Raw genomic sequence first — 8485 nt, forward strand, 5'->3', positions numbered from 1 at the left:
TTCCTGCCCTGGGGTCTCCCTTTCCTGTTCATCCATCCAGCCATTCATCTTCCACATGGCAGCCAGATGGAGTAGCTCCAAAACACAGGTTTGACTAGGTCACTCCCCTGCTTAAAACCCTTTGATGGCCCTGGGAGTCCAAGCACACATCACATTTCCCATTTTCCTGTCTCTTTCACTACTCAGGGGGCCCATATTCTGTATCACGCACCCACATACATCCTCCATCATTCCTCTCTCCTTCCTGCTCTCTCCCAACCGTGCTGTTATCTCTGTTAAACTCCCTATCTTCCCTCACTCTCTCTGTCTCTGTCTCTCCATTTAGAGTTGGCAGAGATGAGGGCTGTAAGAACTAGCTTATGGGGCTCCCATAAAAGAGGAGAGATTGCAACCACTAGAGTGAGAAAACCACCTTCTCATTGGGCTGTCCACAGGGGTAGCCTTAAAGACATCTTGCCCAATGTCTGGAAGGCCCGAATCAGCTTTTTAAAAGGCTCCAGGATTGGCCAGAGTTAGTTGACTTCTCTGTTCTTTCGCTCTCCCATTGCCCCACTTTCACTGCAGGTTTCAACCTTGACCTTGGCTGCAACACACTCCAGTGTCTGCCCGATTCAGCAACTCCAGCCGCCATCCAGACACCTGGCTGGTGGCCTTGGCTTCCCCCAGGGCCCAGCCTCACCTGCCTGCTCCTCTGGACCTCACCCCAGTACTCACCCCATTTCCTTTGGCTGGTCCCACCCTGTGGCTGGTGACTGAGGCCGTCACGGGTGTGCGTCACGTTTTTCCATGTAGTATGTGGCTGTGGCCAACAGTGCAGCCAGGGTCGTGTGTGCGGTGGGGGCTTTGGAGTCAAGGTCCGGCTCTGCCACTGGCTTGCTGGTGACCTTGGTCTAAGTCTCAGTAGCTTTATCAAAAATATGAGGAGAATGATGTCTACCTTGCATGATTGTAGTGAGGCTTAAAGTGCAGATAGTCAGCCTCTTCTTATCAGTTCCCCTTTTCAGTGAAATAAAGACCCTTCTAAGGGCTGCCTGCAGGGGGAGCCGTGGAGACATCCTGCCCAATGCCTGGGAAAGCCTGTGTTTGCCCTTTTAAAGGCTCCTAGGCTTTAATTGATCTTGTAGTTGCTCTTTGGGTAAATACCAATGAAGCACGAAGCTGAGACTGGGTGTTCGTTGGCTTGGAATAAAAAGGGGTTGGGAGGCAAGGGAGTGGTGAGAAAGAGGGTGAGGAAGCCGGGACATTGCCCAGGAGGGGATTGGGAGGGAGAACTCAGAGGTTTAGAGGGGTTCACAAAACTTGGCTGCACGATGCGTGATGATATACTCTCTTCTGTTTCCCAGGAAATCTCCAGCAAACTCTCCACTTCTCACTGATACACTGGAAAATTGGATCTGGTTTTAGGGCTATATCAAAATGCTCAAGGTAGACACACGGGAGAACAAAGCCTGCCCCCACAGCTTAGCTTCCCCGAGGCCATGCATGCAACGTCAGTTACAGAAATGGGCCAAGTGAATACTGTGACATCCCTCAAGCTGGAAGGATTCTGCACCTGGACACGAAGGTGACAGGGGAAGGGTACACGGTCTCCAGGTCACTGCTTCCAGGAGTTGGGGGGTTATTATAACTATTAACAAGAATACTTTGATAATGAAAATCCTCTAGCTTGAAACTGGGGACCTGAGAAATTTGAGCGGACAGGATGGAGCTAGGCATGGGGGTGGGAAACGGCGGGGCTTCAGGGGAGACAGTGAGGAGGGTCTGTTGGCAGGAGCTCCATGGCAAAGGGACCTGGCCATCAGCAGTGGGGAGCACGCTAAGTAGGAAAGTGACGTGGCAAGGTCTGTACTGCAGGTAGATTGGGAACAGCACGGGCCAGTGGAGAGTGGAGGCAGGAGAGCAGCATGGAGGCTGGTGCCGTCACGGAGGACCCAGGATGAGGCCTGGACAAAGGCAGAGGCCATCGTGGTGGGTGGGATGGACATGGGGATTGATCATGGGGGTGGGGGCGAGGGTCATGGGAGGGACAGGGAAGAGAGGGTGATCACTCCTGGTTCTGGCCGAGACAGGGCAATGCACAGCCAGGCTGGTCTGTGGCTCATAGGGGAGGTGCCCGGCAGGCAGCCCAACACTGGGCCTGGAGCCCAGAGGGAAGGGCTCAGTCAGCAGTGGAAGAGAACTGTCAGCAAGAGCCTCGTTCTCCTGTCTTTGCATGGGGACCATTACACCTGCTTCCTAGGAGGGGGTGTGGTAGACCACACAAACCAGTGTCCAGGAAGGCCCTGGGTAAGACTGAGTGTAAACTACGGGTTATTTACTAGGAAATGCAAATGGGCCAGGCCTTTCAAATGCGGACAGGACGCTGAGATTTGCTGTCCTCTCACTGTCCTTCAGTCCTTAGGGAGATTCCTCAAGCAAGACTACTCTGTGGGGTGGGGCCCCACCTACACTCTGGGCAGCACCGTCCTCCCTCCCTGGCTGGGCAGTCAAACCCAAGGAGCCTGCAGGCGGGACAGGGCCAGGAATCTCTGGTTGTTGGAGGGGCTCCGGATTCTCTCTGGAACAGCTTGCCTGCCTCCTAGTGGACTTCTGAAGAGTCTCGAGGACTCATAGAAACCCCGAGCAGGAGTGGGTTGTGCGAGCAAATGTAGGGGCAGAGCCAGGATTAGAGGCAGCATGACAAGCCCTCGGGAAAGAACCGGGATTGGCGTCCTACAGCCCCAGGGAAACTCAGCAACCGATGGCAATGACTGATAGCACCCACCTCCCAGGGCTGCGAGGACAGCATCCTGAGACAATACACACACACAACATGCTTAGTACGTGTGTGGCCTCATCGCTCATCTCCCCCTGTAAGAGTGTCGACTCAGCTCTAACAGCCTTTGGGCACACCTGATTTTCATGCATTTATGCAGGTGGATTTCCTTAAAGTGAGGTTTACCTGCCACCATAGTGGCTTCCTCTACCTCCCCTGTCTCGTTATATTTCTTCTTCCAGTGGGGTCACAGAAAGAGGGCTTAGACCCAGCCCTGCCCTCAGGAAGCCTCTAGTCTGCAGGACAGGGCTAGACAGGGTGGCCAGGGGGCTGTGGAGCCACAGGACATGCCCCTCCCACCTCACTCAGAAGGATGGAAGGGAAGATTTCAGGGAAGGCTTCCTGGAGGAAGCGGCAAAGGAGCAGAGTCATGAACGATGAAGAGAAGTTGGCCAGAAGGGGTGGGAAGCAGAGGGGCTGGGGAAGAGCACCCAGGCTGGTGTGAAGGTTGGCGGTGATGAGAGTGTCCATAGCCGCAGGAGGGGTGATGAGGAGGAGAGAACGAGCAGCCAGGGAAGTCATAGGCTGACACCCTTGGTGTGCAGGAGTTCAGCTAAGCATTAAACTAAGCCAGCCCAGATGCAGAGAACAGCAGAGGAGAAACTTGGCAGGAGACATCAGGAGTGGAGGTTGTTCACTAAAAGCCTTTGGGTTAACTAGTTCATTAGCTTGTTCACTCATCTATTCACCTCTCAGTGCACACCTCTTCTCGGCCATTGGAAGGAAGGAATGAGCTGGACAAGGCTGCTGCTATCATCAAGTGAGGGCAACTACTAATTGCATGCAGGGGGCCTAGGGAGGTGGCTTTTCGGGTGGACTTTGACGGATATATAGGAGTTCACCAAATGTTGAAAAATGGATAAGGTCATTTAGGTAGAGAAAACAACGAGAGCAAGGCATCGTGAAGGGCTTGGGGAAAAGGAAGCCGTCTGTCATGGCCAAAGAGCTGGGTGTGTAAGGGGCAGATGAGGTGAAGGCAGCGTGCGCAGGGCTGTGAATGTCATGTTAAAATGTTTGGACTTTTCTAAGGAGTCCATCCTAAATTGTGTCTGCCTGAAGAACCATGAATCAAGCAATTTCAGATCATCCCGCCCTGCGAGGACCTTCTGGAGCCCCATGGCCCCATCTGCTGTAGCGAGAACCCCATCCCCTAGAGATGCCAGCAGTGTCCCATTGCTGGGAACCCACCCCAAGGGACAGGACGGTAGTCTCAGGCTGGCGGGGGAAAGAAGGGGACTTCATAGGGACCAGCTGGCACTGACTCATCATGAAAGTCATGACGTGGGGCCCCATCTCTAGGGTTTCACCTGGACATGTGCCCGGAAGCCCCATGCAAATGCTGGGCTGGCTCCTCATGAGAGGAGGGCTAGCTCCTCAGCCTCACCTGTCCTCACCCCGCTTGTAGAAGAGAAAGCTGTGTGTCCCCTGAGGCCGTCCTCTCTGGGAGCCTCCAGGGACCACTGGAATTTCTCTGGGCCGTTGTAGCACCATGTGTCCACCTGAAATCAGGAAAGACAGGGGCTGGCACAGACAAGTCACTTCATCCCTCCAAGCCTTTGTTTTCTCAGAGGATAAATAACTCGTCTCACAGGGTGGTTGTGTCTCAGAGATAATATGAGTAGGAAGAAGCTCCAGGTATAGGGCCTGGCCTGCAGTAGGCAGCGGGGAAATACAGAACACATGAGCCCAAAGGCTCCCAGCACAAAGGAAACCAGCACAGCCCCTGGTGGGGGCACAGCCCAGAAACCAGGAGGGCACTGGCCCCTCAGTCTCCGTATCCACAGATGACAGGGGAAGGTTGGGGAGAGGTGAGGACCCCGGTGTGAGGGGGTCTGTTCACATGCAGTGTGCCAGCTTTGGAGTCAGCATTCCTTCCTGGAGCCCACGGCGTGCTGCCTTGGGGGTGGTCTGAGCAGGCAGTGTCTGAGAACAGAGCTGTCTCAGTCCTTCTCAGAGGATAGGCAGAGGGCCAGGGGCTGTCCCCCCACACTACCACTCTGGAGGGCCCAAGAGTAAGGAGACCTACGGCTGGATCCAGACATACCCCAACATGCTAGTCACACATGTACAAGCATGCACTCGGACACACACCACACGTGCGACAGTTCTCTCGGTGAATTCTCACAATGACGTGAGACGTAAGGGTGGCTGGCCTCATTTTGCATTTGGGGAAACTGAAGTGTAAAAAGAATAGGCCCAAAGTTGTGTGGATAAGGACCAGCAGTGGCATCTCCCCAAGCCAAGTCCAGCACTTTCCACCACACAGCAGCTCATGGCTCCAAACACACATCACCCATACACACACACACACACACACACGCACACACACACACACACACACACACTCACACACACACTGAGCCGGGCCTCTGTGAGTACAACCCAGCAGAACATTTTCTCAACAACTCCCAAGGAGTCTTTGGAAGAAAGATGAGTTTGTTTAGGGCTTAACCTGCCCGCTGGCCCCCAGCCCTCTCCCCTCTGTCAGGGAAATGAATTCCACATGCTCCTGGTCTGCCTGGGGGTTTTGGTGAACACTCTTTGATGTTGGAAGCCAGATTAATGAGTTGGTGGTGGGTTTGGTTGTTTTTCTCTAAGACAGAATTCTCGTTTTCCTAAGAACCAAGGAATTGTCACGCCCCTCCCCTTCCCAGAGATTCTGAGAGCCAAAGACCTGGACTCCCAGCACAGTGCTCACAGACACTCAAAGGGTTAGGCCGGCTCAGGGAGGAGAGTCAGGAAAGGAAGCAGCAGTTTTTGAGCATTTGCTGTGGGCCTACGCCTGTGTTAGGAATGAGCCTTGTGTGTAGTCACTCAATGCCCATTTTAGAGACGACAAAACAGAGAGTCTGAGAAGAGATGTAATGTGAGTAGGTGGCCTGGCTGAGCCTGGAGCCCTCCTCTGCCTGGCTCCAGTTCCCGGTTCTGCTCATGCCACCTGGTGCAAGTGACCTCCTCCTTCTGCACCTGGGCACTTTGGCTGTACAACGGCGACAGTGTTTTTGATGTGAAGAATAATGAGCTCTATAATAACGAGCTCTCAGAGTCAAAACAATTTGTTTTGAGAATAAAACGCTGCAGGAAAGGAAGGGAATATTTCTATTTTTATTATTTTTGTGTCAAGAGGCTAGTTTACCCATTGGATTCATAGTGGAACATATCAATTAATGTCGTTCTAGGGTACTCATTAATGAGCACCTGGTTGGCTGTCAGGGAGCTCAGCAAGAGAATTCTTTGAGGGGAATGAACCAGGCACAAGAGTGTCCCGATTGGTACAAGCCCCTACCCCACTCTGTCCCTCACGTCAGGGCCCGCCCAACGCCTTCTTTGAGCATTGCTTGCCTTTGGCAAAGGCTACCCTGATTTCCTGGTTATGAGGACCTGCTCGGGGATCCTAGGGAAAAAGGAGAAGCAAGAATAATAAAATCCTATCCAGAACAACAGTGGTGGCTATTTAGAACCCACAACGGCTTACGAGTAGCCCCTTTCACCTCCTTGACTTCTCCTGACCCCTGCACTAGCCCTGCCATGGGCACACCAGTGCCCTCCCCGCTTTGAATTTCAGGGGACCAAGGCTCAGAGAGGTGCAGTACTGCTGACGCCCTGCACGTGTGGCGTCAAGTCCAGAGGCCTCCCAGCAGAGGGGGAGCTGGCCCTGGCTCTGTTCCTTGCTTAGGACGTGATCTGGGGAGGTCAGAAGGCCGTGGGGTGAAGGGCTTTGTCATCTCTAGGTATTATGCAAATCCAGGGAAGGAACCCTAGACTCCCACCCCGCACACAACTAATTTCTCATTCGCTTCCCATGTGCCCGAAGGAGGGTAGAGCAAGGTGATCGCCTTTGCACACAGAAAGGAGCAAGACTCCAAGAGACAGCCAAGACCTCATAGCAACCTGGCAGGGGACACTTTTGAGCCTGGCTGGCAGGAGCAGAGTAGGGAGAAGGGCCACTGTGTGCAATGTCTCTGTGACACGTGACCGAATGTCTTCTGCAAGCACTGCTGCCTGGGTTGTGGCTACAACAAGACATGGATGGGTCTTTGGTCTTCCCCTGATCTCCACCAGGCTCCCCATACATCCCCCAATATAAAGATGAATAACTTCTACAGATGTGGCAAATACAGAAAGTGAGGATAAAAGCATTTTTAGAAAACTTGACTTGAAAAAAATTAAGCTATAACATGCAGTTCAAGTAAAATCTGGTAAGTGCCTTGTAAACATAACTCTAAGACAATTTGCCTCCCAACTGGCATCCTAGCCCTTCCTATACAGAGTCTTTGTGTCTGTGTGTCTGTTGGTCTGTCTGTGAGCTCATCTCCAGGCAGATGGAAGGGCATGTGATGGTGCTTCTGTGTGTGTCTGTGCCTGATGCCCACGATGGATGTAGTGTGTAAGCACGTGTGCATGTGTATACGTGTGCATGTGTGTGTGTGCGTGCACGCGTGTCCATGGGCATGTGTGTGTGGTCCCCTGTGGACCCATTCTCTGGGTCTGGGCCTGTGGGCCTCGGTGGGTCTGGGATTCTCCCCTGCCTGCATGGGGGCCTGGCAGAGTCCCAGATCAGGTGGAGCTCACTGGGGCTGATCTCCACTCTCCTCCTTCCCTAAGCCAAGAAGATGAAAACATTTCTGGCACTCTCTAGAGTTTCTGTCTGGGAATGGAAAAGTCATCAGCTGAGGGAGCCCTGGATGACAAATGGCTGCCAGGCCTGCTGGTTCCCACTCCCAGGACAGGGTGGGTTGAGAAGGGCTGGGAGCTGGGCTATCTAGTGCCTGCACGGCCAGGGCCCTGCTGGGGAGAGGCAGGAGCTCCAGAGCTCACCTTCCCTGGGTGCCGAGAGCCAGGGGATATGCAGACGCACGCTGGCCAGCATCTCGGGGCGTATGCTGGCAGGGGAAAGTTCCATAAACATGTCAACAGGAAATGTCAGGGAGTAACAAGTGCTACGGCGACAATGCTGGGAGATGGGGAGGAGGGTGACAAGAGAACTCCGTTTAGGAGGTGTGATCAGAGCTGTTTCATGAAGGAGGCAGCATCAGAGCTGGGACCTGAAGGAGAGGACGGGGCCAGGCCAGGTGTTCCAGGTGTCCCAGGTATGGTGCACAGCGAGAACAAAGGCTCTGGGATGGAAGCAGCTCAGTGGATTTTAAGGAACCGTGAGAGGCCGTGAGTGGGTGGGTCAGCAGGATGAGGTGGCAGGAGAGACGAGGACGAGGGGCAGGCACTGGCCAGACAGACCTGGGCCTCAGAGGCAACATGAAAGAGTTTGGGTTTGAGCCTCAGAAGGATAGGAAGGCCCAGAGGGTTAAACAGGGAACTTTCATATTGATCATGTGTGTGTTTTCTTCAAAAGATCATGTTGGCTGCCAGTGGAGAAGGAGGGAGGGGCCCAGGGGATGAGGGGAAATGGCTAGCAGCCCCTGCAGAGGCCAGAAGACACATGTGGAGGTAGAGAAGCCGGCAGGTTGGGGGGTGTGATGGAGGCAGAGCCGCGGGGTTGCGGAGGATTCCAGGATAGCGTCTGGCTTCCCGAGGGAGGAGGGTGAGGCCATCCATGAGAAAAGAAGTCTGGAGGAAGGCCTGGCTCCCAGGTGGACCCAGTGGGTCTGACATGCTGTGAGGGCTCCAGAAGGAATCACTGATGGGGCAGTGTGAGCTGCGTGGTCCTGCAGC

This window comes from Rhinolophus hipposideros (assembly GCF_964194185.1).
Source record: "Rhinolophus hipposideros genome assembly, chromosome: 10".
Lineage (NCBI taxonomy): Eukaryota > Metazoa > Chordata > Mammalia > Chiroptera > Rhinolophidae > Rhinolophus > Rhinolophus hipposideros.